This window comes from Mus musculus, chromosome 17 (genome assembly GCF_000001635.26).
Source record: "Mus musculus strain C57BL/6J chromosome 17, GRCm38.p6 C57BL/6J".
Taxonomy (NCBI): Eukaryota; Metazoa; Chordata; class Mammalia; order Rodentia; family Muridae; genus Mus; species Mus musculus.
The window spans coordinates 3,086,470-3,098,326 of record NC_000083.6 but is presented as its reverse complement, the minus strand read 5'-3'; the positions used below and the strand labels follow the sequence as shown (position 1 = coordinate 3,098,326).

Sequence of the window (11,857 nt, the reverse complement as noted above, 5' to 3'; positions counted from 1 at the left end):
AGATCGTCTCTCCCCAGCTTTCCTGGGCATGATGTCCCGAACCTGACATTTACCCAATCTGTCTAACTCAGTTCCTAACCAAAGCCAGTAGGTGCCCAAAGTTTTGGGGGGAGGGGAAGAGGCTAGCGTGTTATCAAACAGATCTTTATTTGAAGTCATCTTTGGTGCCGTTTCTTACTGTTTATTTATTTGTTAGCCTATTCTTCCAGTTGCATGACTAGGCGCAGGCCATGATGACTTCTCGGAGGCCTGAGAAGTGCTTACAGCCTGCTTAGCCTGCTGTGTCAGGGCAGATTCTGGCTTGTTCACAAAGGTCTCCAAGTCACAGTCTGGCTGATCCGTCACCTCAGAGAGCTCAAGCCAGCTTGGTCCTTGCTGTGTGATCTCCCTGAGCTCTTCCAGGGCCCTGATCTGAGTCATGGCATCATTAAAGCTGGACACCTGGGAAGATAGCTCCTCCTCTTCATTGCCAGCCAGAGAAGTCCCATTAGAGCTGGCTTCCATCACTTCTGTTCCCATCTGAACCGACTGCTCTCCACTGGGCCCACTGTGGGGGCTTAGCTCCTTGACTCTGTCTGTGTATCTCAGCATGTTTAACATGTATTCATAGGAGCTTATGCCTGGTGAGATCATGGTGGTCATGTTGAGTTCTCCTCAATGAACAAAGTCCTCAGCAGCTCTCACAGAGCGGTGTATGAGCCTTGTTCTGTCCCAGAGCCTGGATACATTCCTTCAGAGCCCGGAGAGACTTGTCAATTTCTGCACTCTCCACGTGAGTCTGCCGGTCAGCACTAGACATGTCAGCCCCTCGTTCATTCCCTGCCAGATCCACCAAAGAGAATTTGCCATGTAATCTCCCTTAAGCTCAAAGAAGAATCTGGAGGGAGCAGGAGAAATTGGAGTTGTCAAATATTTGTCCAGAAGTCCTGCAGGCGCTGCCCATGTTGATCATCTTGAGGACATCATCAGCACAGGTAACCAGATACTCCTGCAGTCTCACATCCTGCACCTGCTGCCTGCTGTCCTCCAGCACATGTAACTTGGCCTTTTTGTTGAACAGATCAAACACCTTCCCATTGTAGATCACGAAGAACATCACATAAACTTCCAGGTTTAAGTTCCAGTATGGAGACTGATTCTTCAGAAGGAAGACATCCCGAGAAACCATTGTGTAGATCCCTTTGGATGTATTCTGACTTTTACCAGACAGGTCTCCACCCATTGTGTGTGTCTTCCCACTGCCTGTCTGTCCATAGGCAAAGCATGTTGCTTTTCCCCCTTCAAAAATCGCCTGTACCAGTGGCCTTACTGTGAACCTGAGTCTGCTAAACTCTTGTGGGTGATGAGGTAGCTGTATAAACCATTGGAAGGTATAATCTCAGCACTTGGGAGGCTGAGGCAGGACTGTCATGGTTCAAGACCATCTGAGCAACACAGACAGGTCTAGGATAGCCTGGGCTACAGAATGATCTCTTGTCCCCAAAAAACATCAAAGAGAACTGCTCATAAACTATGTTTAAAAGAGAGGTCATTGTTTCAGAAAAGTTTAACTGCACATTGTATGTTGTGATAGGTTTGCAAGAAGTATGAGAATACTCTATTACATCTAAAATCCAAGCACATGGGATATGGAGACAGGAAGACTGGGAATTTTGGACATCAAAAGTCTCCATGACATACATCAATTCTGCCTTTAGACACCCTTACTGTTGATAAGAAAAGCCAATGAAATTTACACTCTATAGTTCTATGAATCCTATTATTCATTGGCTTGGCTTTCTAGTACACACACACATGATATTATCATAGTTGTGGTTATTGAGGCAGGTCTTGCTATGTGGCCCATGCTGCCTGAAATTCTCAACACTATTGCCCCAGTGTCTATGTACTACCATGCCCAGCTTCATGCACATACTTAACTGTCAAGAAGAATGTAAATGAAATAGGACTAAATGAGTTTGTTTGGCTTTGAACTGATAGTTTATGTGTCTTCATGTGCTAGACATTTTAGCCTGAATTGTTTAAAGTAATAAAGAGAAATTGACAGAAAAGTGCTTTGGAGCACCATGTGTTTTCAATTGCTGCTCAAGAGGGTAGCCTCAAGGAAAGCATTAGAGCAGGTTGGTTTTCCCTTCACAGGAACACTGGACCATGCAGCCACCGCTCTTGGTGCTTTCTGTGTATCTGCTATGGTTCAAATGTTGTGACAGTGCGCCTACTCGGAAGGAGACAGATGCTACGGATGGAAACCTGAAGAATATGTTTGGCTTATCTGCTCTGTTTGCATGTTTGCCTGTCCTGCTGATGTTTATAGGGCCTTGCAATTGAAAGATAAGCATATTCATTACATGTCACAGTAAAATGTTCTCCAGGACTTAAACCAAGTTCTCATGATGTCAAGCATCTAGATAAAATAGCATTCACGTATCCATATGTTTTGTATTATGCAGATGAAACTTGCCAAGAAGGTCCCCTTCTGGACTCCGACCCAAAGTAGTGGGCAAGCTGCATGTAATCAATTAATACAGGTAGCAAACACATTTATGACTTATGTGCCTAGTTAGATAACCGAATAATGGCAATTTCCCTCTTTGAATCCTTTACTGGTTAACAGACAAACATGAAATATCTGAAGAAGCAAGGATAGGAGTTGAATTTCAGGGCCTGGGAATATGAACTCAATTTTGTCTCTGCTAGCAAGGTGGATTTTGTTCCTGAGATGGCTGAAGTCAGGAAACCATCTCTTGACACACTGGCTAAAGAGAGATCAAAATGGAAGTATACTTACCAAAGGCCAGTTAACGGTACAAAGGAGACTTCTATTAGGTTACTAGTGAACCTTGTGTTATATGACATATGTTCTTAGTCTGTTGGCTTTTAGGGAGGTAAGTATAACTGAAAAAGAGAAATTGTTCACTGTATTTGAAGTCCTCTGCTAGGTATTTCATATAAACTGTCAAGAAAATTCAGATTTGTTTTAAAATAAAAACTTACTTGAGTCTCCAGTGATAGAAAAAAATGGATAAAGGAAAAAAGAACTTGTGAAAAATGACAAGACTGAGACCAAATAAGCTCAGATTTATTCAGGAGAAGGAGAAGGCATGCATCAGAGCGGCAAATTTGTCATGGAGTGCTTTAGAGCTAAAGATTCTAAAAGCCTCTACTTAGAGTTTCCAAAACTGGCAAAGTTACTGTTTTGTAGTATGATCAGGTTAAAAAAGAAATAAACAAAACAAACAAACAAACAAACAAAATGCCAAACAAACATGCTGTTTTATTTTATTTTATTAATTAATTAATTTATTTATTTTCAAGACAGGGTATAGCCCTGGCTGTCCTGGAACACTCACTCTGAGGACTAGGCTGGCCTCAAAGTCAGAAATTTGCCTGCCTCTGCCTCCCAAGTGCTGGAATTAAAGGCGTGTGCCACCACTGCCTGGCCCAAACATATCCTTTAGGTCTTCCAGAGGTAGGAGAGGCAGATGTAGAAGGAGAGGTGAAGAAGGCTTTGATTGGCATTAAGCAGATGAAAATCATGATGGAAAGGAGAGAGAAGGAACACGCCAAACTTAAAGAAATGCAAAGAAGAAAAGCAGGCACCATCACTGGATCATTGTCTGTTGTTAAGCACATTTGGGCTATAAAAATTGCAACAGTAGATTTGTGTAATAAATGAGTGACTCCTTTCCCTAGATTATATTGTCTAGAGAGCAGTTTAGTTTAGAGAAGATGGAGAAAGCTTTGTATTTGTTATCTAGTCATCTTCCACAGGATGCTGAACACAGGATTTGAAGATTGATACCTGTTTTAAAAGGCTGCTCTTTTCAAAATGATCCATTTTTAGTCTCATCTGAGTGAATATATTGCATCACAAGTGTTTTGAGAAGTTTTGGTGAGATCAGTGGTTTCTAGTCCGTATTACTAAAATTAAAGGCATGTTTTCTTTTTCTATGTCTTTTGGTGATCTTCTAGGCTGAAGGATTCACAGAGGCTCGTGACCTACATAAGATGAGCTCTGCTCCAGTAAAATCTCTGGTTGGCCTGGATTTTCTTTCCCCCCTTTAAGAAGTGAGCTACATATGAAATGGAATGGAATTTTACTCTTCATATTAATGTATGCAGTAATTAGAGAATACTTCTGGCTTGGCAGTGCCACATTCAGTTACAAAGGAGCATGCCCTAGGATAAGGAATATTCCATGTTAATTTGTTGACACTGTTGATTCCATCTGCTCTACTTTTACAGCAATTGCCATTCTCTGATATGCCAGGAATATAATGACATGAGTGCTGGAGACAGATTTGGAGGTCATCCTCACTTAGGCCTGACATGGAACCTTATGAACACTGGGGCTTGCTTTTGTTTTTCTTGTTTTCTGAGATTGGGTCTTGCTATGTTACCCAGGCTGCCTCAACTTCTTGGGTTGAGTAATGTTTTCTCCCCCTTCAGCCTCAGCAGGAGCTAGAGCTATAGGCATGTGCCACTTTGTCCAGCTTCCAAGTTTTATTTCTATGGATGGACTCATAAACACAAACTGGCAGAGGAAAGGCAGGTAATCCACCCAGATTTCTTTCTGTAAAAGGCATAGGTCCTATACAGATTCCTGGATAATCATTTGAACAGCAGAAGGCTGATGCTCTTGAGGTGATATTTCATAGCTAATAACATTCAACACATTTTAGCCCTGTGAGATAAAGACAACTGTGATCTGCCTAGACTTAGATATCACATAGTGTAATTGCCGGATAATTTTCATCCACTGAACAGTACTCAAAATTCTGAGACTAGGGTCTCATTCCTTTGAATATAATAAATTGGGCATTGTCATTTTTAATTTACATTTGTCACTAAGCAACCCAATGTATAATTATCCTTAAGCTATATCTGGCCTCTATGGCTCAGGGTAGATGTGTTCATCTTTTTCTTTTTATGAATTAATTTAGTGATAAGCAGAATATGAAGACAGTAACCTGCTAAATAATCATAAATGACTATAGTAACTAGGAAGATATTAGGATTCTTTATAGTTCTAAGGCAAATTGTACAGTATCCTGTAATCAATGTCTGCCAACTGCTATAAACATATTAGGTTATAGCTTCTCTACCATATTTTGATCTTTTTAGCCTTCTGTGAGGAAATCTAAAGCAGGAGGAATTTCAGGTTCCATTTTCAAGACAGGTGTATATCATAACAAAGTCAACAACCTTTTCCTATTTTATACAGAACTTAATTTAGAATGACTAACATAAATTGACTTTAATTCTTTGAGTAATAAGTGGAATAGGAAGCAAACCATCTCTATTTTTATTCCATGTCTCACTCTACCCCAGAGATGGAGCAATTTCTCGAGAAGATATACCACTTCCTGTTTACCACAGTGAAGATGTAAAGGCTACCCCTGCCATAGAGCAGCTGGCTATGGAACAGCTGACTACACGTGGTACAGATGGAAAACCTGTTCAGCCAGCTGCCTGGAGATGTGAAATCTCTTTTCAACATGAGTTTTTACATTTTTATACAGGCTCAGCAAGACTTTGACCAGGCTTTTCAATTATACTTCATGTCTGATGTGGAATTAAAGGAGCTACACGCCCCAACAGCGTTGTCTAAGGAGATAACCAAAGAGGAAGAGCTTGGCCAAAGGTGGGGCATCCCAATGTATTCCAGTTGTTTCATAATTTCAGTCTCTCTATTTGTGGCAGAGTCCAACAAACAATAATGAAGACACTCAATGCAATTGAAGACTGCACAAAGGCTAATTACTAAAGACCCCTCTTTTCTCTCTCCCTTTTCTCTCTTGTTCTTTCTTCCTTCCTTTTTCTTCCTTCCTTCCTTCCTTCCTTCCTTCCTTCCTTCCTTCCCTTTCTTTCTTTCCTTTTGCTTTTTTTGTGGTGTATGCTGGTGTCTACATGTTCACATATGTGCTGGTAAACATGTTGTATGTGGCCCTATATGTATGTACATATGCATGTAGAAGCCAGAGGTCAACTTTAAGTATTATTCCTTAGAAATAGACTATCTTGTTTTGAGATTGGGTCTCTTACTAAGACCTGGAGCTCACTGGTTTGGTTAGACTGCCTGACCAACAAGTCTCAGGGATCACCGTGTGTCTGCCTCTCCGGCACTGGTATTACAAGTATGCCATTGTGTGCAGCTTCTTAGGGGGTGCTGGGAACTCATGTCTTTATGCTTGAATGTTAGGCATTTACTGACTAAAGTATCTCGCAAGTCCCCTTTTCTTTCTCCTACTACCTTTGCCAATTTTTTGTTTGTTTGTTTCAAGACAGGATGTTTCTGAATCCATGGCTGTCCTGGAGCTTGCTTTGTAGACCAGGCTGGAGTCAAACTCAGAGATCTGCCCAAGTCTGCTGTGATTAGAAGTGTTTGTCACCACACCCATTTCCACTTCCCAAGTACTGACTTTAAAAGTACATGCTACCACACTTGGCTCTTTTCAGGAATTCTAGGAATCAAATTTTGATCCTCATGCTTGTGTAATAAGCACAATACTAAATTAACCATCTCCCCTGCCCTGTATGGAGAAAGAAGTTCCAGAATGTTTATGTGTGAATATTGTATTCCCTATAAAGTTAGACCAGAGAGGTATGACTTCAGAGATGTTACCGGAGCAAAATGGAGAAATGTGTGAGGAATTTGGCAAGAATTTATCTGGATGTTTAAGATTTCATAAGAGATGCCAAAAAAGTCACAATTACCTATCTTAAGGTAAATAATTATTGTTTTGTCATGTCTTTCATGTGCATGCATTGCTATGTTCATGCACATGGGTACCTGTGTACACATAAGCCTGTGCATTCAAAGATCAGAGGACAACCTTAGGTGTAATTCTTAGGTGATATTTACTGTTTTGTTTGTTTGAGACATGGTTTTTGTTGTTGTTGTTGTTGTTTGTTTGTTTGTTTGTTTTCAAGACAGGGTTTCTCTGTGTAGCCCTGGCTGTCCGGGAACTCACTTTGTAGACCAGGCTGAACTCAAACTCAGAAATCCGCCTGCCTCTGCCTCCCAAGTGCTGGGATTAAAGGCATGCACCACCACCACCTGGCGAGACATGGTTTTTTAAAAACTAGCCTGGAACTCACCAAGTATTCTTAGTTGGCTAGCCAGTGAGCTGCAAGTCTTATCTTCTCCAGTGTGGGAATTATAAGCACTACCATGTCTGGCTTTTAAAAACTGAGTTCGGAAAATTGGACTCAGGTCTTTATGCTTGCCTAGCAAGCTGTTAGCAATTGAGCCAGCTCCTGGCCCCGTTTTTGCACTCTTGATTCTAAGGGTGTTCCTTATAAGGGTTTACAAATAATTACTCATCCAATATATGTAACTAATTCTTTAATTTTCCTCAATTCCATTACTGTGGATTTTTTGTATGTATATGACAATTAAACTAGGTTAGCTTTCTTTTACTAGTAAGATAAAGAAAATCCACTGATGAACTGATGAAGGAAAACTTCTCATTGAATTGGAAGGTAATGTTTAGATAATGGCATAATTTTGGGAAACTATAGTCCAGTTAGGTTAATTACTTCGTTAGTATTTAAATAGGGAAAGTGGCTCTTTCTAAGAAGTCCCAGAAATTTGGGGGGGGGGGAGTGGATGGGGGAAAGCTCTATCTAACAGTGATCTTCCCATGGTTTTCCAGCTTTTCGCCACTTCCTCATTGCTGTCTTTCCTTTAACTCCCTCCAAGCCCCAGAGACAGACTGTAAATTTCTAGCCTCCTCCTTTAAGTCGTTACACTTTCAAGTATTCATTACAGGGCCTTTATAAAACTGTTATGCTATTAAAAACCAGGAACTAACACTGAGATGTTACAAGAAAAAAAAAATCACAGCCATGCAAGCCTTACAGTCTTCTCAGGAGTAGGAGAATGAAAGTGGCTCAGAGCAGAGGCAGAATGACTTTTTTAGGGCAAATGAGAAAGTGATGTAAAAAACCCCAGAACTTTGCAGTATTTTTGTGATCATGGGAAAGGTATATGTTATGGGGTATGGTCAGAGATGTTATGGGTTTAAAGTCAGAGAGTTACATACCATGAAACATTATATGGTTAGTCAATTCTCAGAACAATGGAAACAATTTACAATGTGAAGTTCAAAAGATTATTGGGGAAGAACAAAAAGAAATAAAATTGACCTCTAGCTAAGAACATGATCAAAATCTAAAATTGTTTAATTAAAAAGAAAAGTGCTATCCCTTAAGAAAAACAAGAGTAGTTTTTTTATTTCTGTGTCCCCTGGAAAGGAACACTTAAGAGTATGGCTAATGACTTGAAGGAGGAAGCTGGAAGATACACTAAGAACAATGTGAATTAATGTGTTGATAGATTATCCCACAATATTAGCAGGAGGCAATTCAGTTTCACTGTCTAGAACTGTGATGGTTATAATTTTTATTGTGACCTTGATTGAATTTAGAATCTCTATGGACACATACATGGACACACATGTGGGAATATAGTGTTTCTAATAATAATAATAATGTTTAAGAGAATGGGAAAAACCAACCCTGAATGTAGGCAGTACCATCCTTGCGGGCTAGGAGTTTAGACTGAAAGGAAGACAGAGAGCTAACAGCACCATTTACCTCTGCTTCCTGGCTGAGAACTCTGTAATCAACTGCCACATTATGCTCTGGCCAATATGCCTTCTCTACTATCATGAGTTAAACCCTTAACTGTGAGCCAAGGTAAATCCTTCCCTTAAGGTGTTTTGCTAGGTAACTGTCAAAATTGAGAAAAGTAACTAACATAAGAACTCAATGGGGGGCTGGTGAGATGGCTCAGTGGGTAAGAGCACCCGACTACTTTTCCGAAGGTCTGAAGTTCAAATCCCAGCAACCACATGGTGGCTCACAACCATCTGTAACAAGATCTGACGCCCTCTTCTGGAGTGTCTGAAGACAGCTACAGTGTACTTCCATATAATAAATAAATCTTTAAAAAAAAAAAGAACTCAATGGGAGCCGGGCGTGGTGGCGCATGCCTTTAATCCCAGCACTTGGGAGGCAGAGGCAGGCGGATTTCTGAGTTCGAGGCCAGCCTGGTCTACAAAGTGAGTTCCAGGACAGCCAGAGCTACACAGAGAAACCCTGTCTCAAAAACCCAAAAAAAAAAAAAAAAAAAAAAAAAAAAAAAAAAAAACTCAATGGGAAAAATCTCTAATTAAAGGGCTGACTTAGCTGTTCTGGAACTCACTCTGTACACCAGGCTGGCTTCAAACTCAGAGATCCACCTGCTTCTGCCTCCCAAGTGCTGGGATCAAAGGTTTAAGCTTCCATTGCCTGGACCGCCCTTTATGTTTTTGATTAGAGGAATTTATTGGAAAGCATTTTTTGAAAAAGTTCTGTAAAGGTTACATCAAATTGTACTTAAAGTTTAGTGCCATTAAAATGATTTAAAAAGTATATTATATGTACTTGGGAATTTATTAAGAGAGTAACTAAGCCAGGAACAATAGCACATGTCTGTGAGTGTGGCATTCAGAGGCTAAGGCAGGACTGTGAGTTTGAAGTCACCATGGATATATATAGTGAGACCTTTTCTCAAAACCAAACCAAAGAAAACAAAAGGAGAGAGAGAGAGAGAGAGAGAGAGAGAGAGAGAGAGAGAGAGAGAATACAATGCCATTTGATTGGTTCTTGCCAAATTCACACATAAAGCCATAAACTGGAAATTTTCTAGGAAAATTACAAAATTTGGCATTCTACATTAATGTCTATAAAGTAAACAATAGTATTCATCAAACATTTCACCAGTTCACTTTTGTGTTCTGATTACTATTGAAGATAGGAATCCCTTATGTGAGTGGAGGTCATAGGACAAGTTATGGCTGTGAGTTGTTTCCTTCTATTATGTGGATCCCAGAGACCTAAATCAGGCTTGGCAGCAAGCACCCTTTCCCCACTGATCCATTTTGTTGGCTAATATTCTTCTTCAGGCAGTTTCAAAGATTCATGAAGGAGATTCTTCCAAGCAAGATGAAATTATGGTATTTCCTCTAACTCCACAGTCCAGAACCTCCTGAAGAAGGTGCTGAGAGCTCAAGTACCATTTACTACATAGTAGCTAAAGTTCTGCAGCATTTTAAGGGACATTTTAAAACCTGGTAAGAGAGTAGCTGATTAGGAAAGCTTTGTTTAGAGGGTAGGTAGCTCATAAAAAGAAATAGAAATACAAGAATTGGGGAGGAGCTATCAAATTTGCCAATGTTAAAGAGCTGTGTAACCTTTAATCCTAGCACTTAGGAGGTAGAAGGTAGGAGATCTGTGTGAGTTCAAGGCTAGGTTGGCCTGTGTAGCCATTTCCAAGTCAGCTAGAGCTATATCGTAAGACCCAAAGGAATGTCAGTGGGATATATATGGTTTTGCCTTTTATTTATTTATTTTTTCTCTTTTTTGAGAGACTTTTGTTGCATAATCAAGCTGACTGACCTCCAGGTGTGATCTACCACATCCAGCCTGGCTTTGCCTATTGAAAAGCTGTTTAATTATGTATCCAGTGTCATACAATTTCTTTTCACATTATTCTACTTCTGGAATCAACATAAAAATCAATATAAATTTGAAGAAAAGTCCTCCCTTCAAGATTTATTTATTTATTTATTTTTTGGTTTTTTTTTCAAGACAGGGTTTCTCTGTATAGCCCTGGCTGTCCTGGAGCTCACTTTTGTAGACCAGGCTGGCCTCGAACTCAGAAATCTGCCTGCCTCTGCCTCCCGAGTGCTGGGATTAAAGGCGTGGGCCACCACGCCCGGCTAAGATTTATATTTTGAAAATTGCTTAAAACTAAAATATTGAGGCCAATGTCTAAAAATAAGAGCATGTTTAAGTAGATATTGACCAAATTCACTCAATACACTTGATGAACTTAAAATTACTTTCAGAATTGGAACAAGGACCTGCCATCTATTGTGGCCAGGTCTTTATTATGAACTTCTTTTTTATTTTTTGAAGTATTCCTCCCATGATTTTTGGGTAAAGGAGACCAAGACACATTAGAAAACTAAATGATCTAAAATCAGTTGTCAGGAAAAAGAGAAGTGGAACTCACTGCTTCACATACAGAGAGACTGTTATGGCATTTGGTCCAAACAAACAAGACACAAAAATCTTGATAGTATGACTAAGCTTAAATAATTATCAAATTTCAATTCTAAATTATCATTCATAAGGGACATTATTAGTAAGTCACTATCAATGTATAATTAAGGCCAGTAACATTAGACAAACAGCCTTAAACAACTTTACTAACAAGTTTTTCCTAATTAATTAATTAATTTTTAATTCTATTTGTGTGTGTGTGTGTAGATCAGAGGAAATTTTGTAGGAGCCAATTCTCTCCTCCTATCAAGCATGTCAATTAGTGAGTCAATGAGACATCAAGCTCAGGCCTTTTGCGTTCTGGATGCCCTTTTTGTCAGTCAGTCAACATCTTTTAGGCTATGAACTAAATATCTATTAGGTTATGACCCATAATCTAGGTACTGGGGAGCAGAAAATGAAGACTTCAACAAAAACATGTTCTGGAATAGCTTTTTCCAGCAGAAGGAACACACACACACACACACACACACACCAGCAACTCAGAGCCAGAATTACTGATTCCACACAAGTGTACTCTGGAAATTTGGGGGGAAAGCTGGTCTTGCTTACATATATTTACTTCTTTCCTTATCCTTCCCCCTCTCTCTAATATATATATATTCGTGTAATCAAAGGAAGGAGGTGGCAAACAAGACTGCTATAAACAAGGTGACAAGAGAAGAGGTACTAGGATGTTGAGTTCTACTAACCATCTCCTATAACAGGAATCCCCAGTCTATGAGAATTTGGAGTCTTTCTT

At 39.8% G+C, this 11,857-nt stretch overlaps 2 pseudogenes; one reads left to right on the top strand and one right to left on the bottom strand.

Annotated features, from left to right (window-relative positions):
- On the bottom strand, positions 162 to 1,318 carry Gm5679 (predicted gene 5679; annotated as a pseudogene).
- Gm41522 lies at positions 1,313 to 6,932 on the top strand (annotated as a pseudogene).
- The last annotated feature ends 4,925 nt before the right edge of the window (positions 6,933 to 11,857 follow it).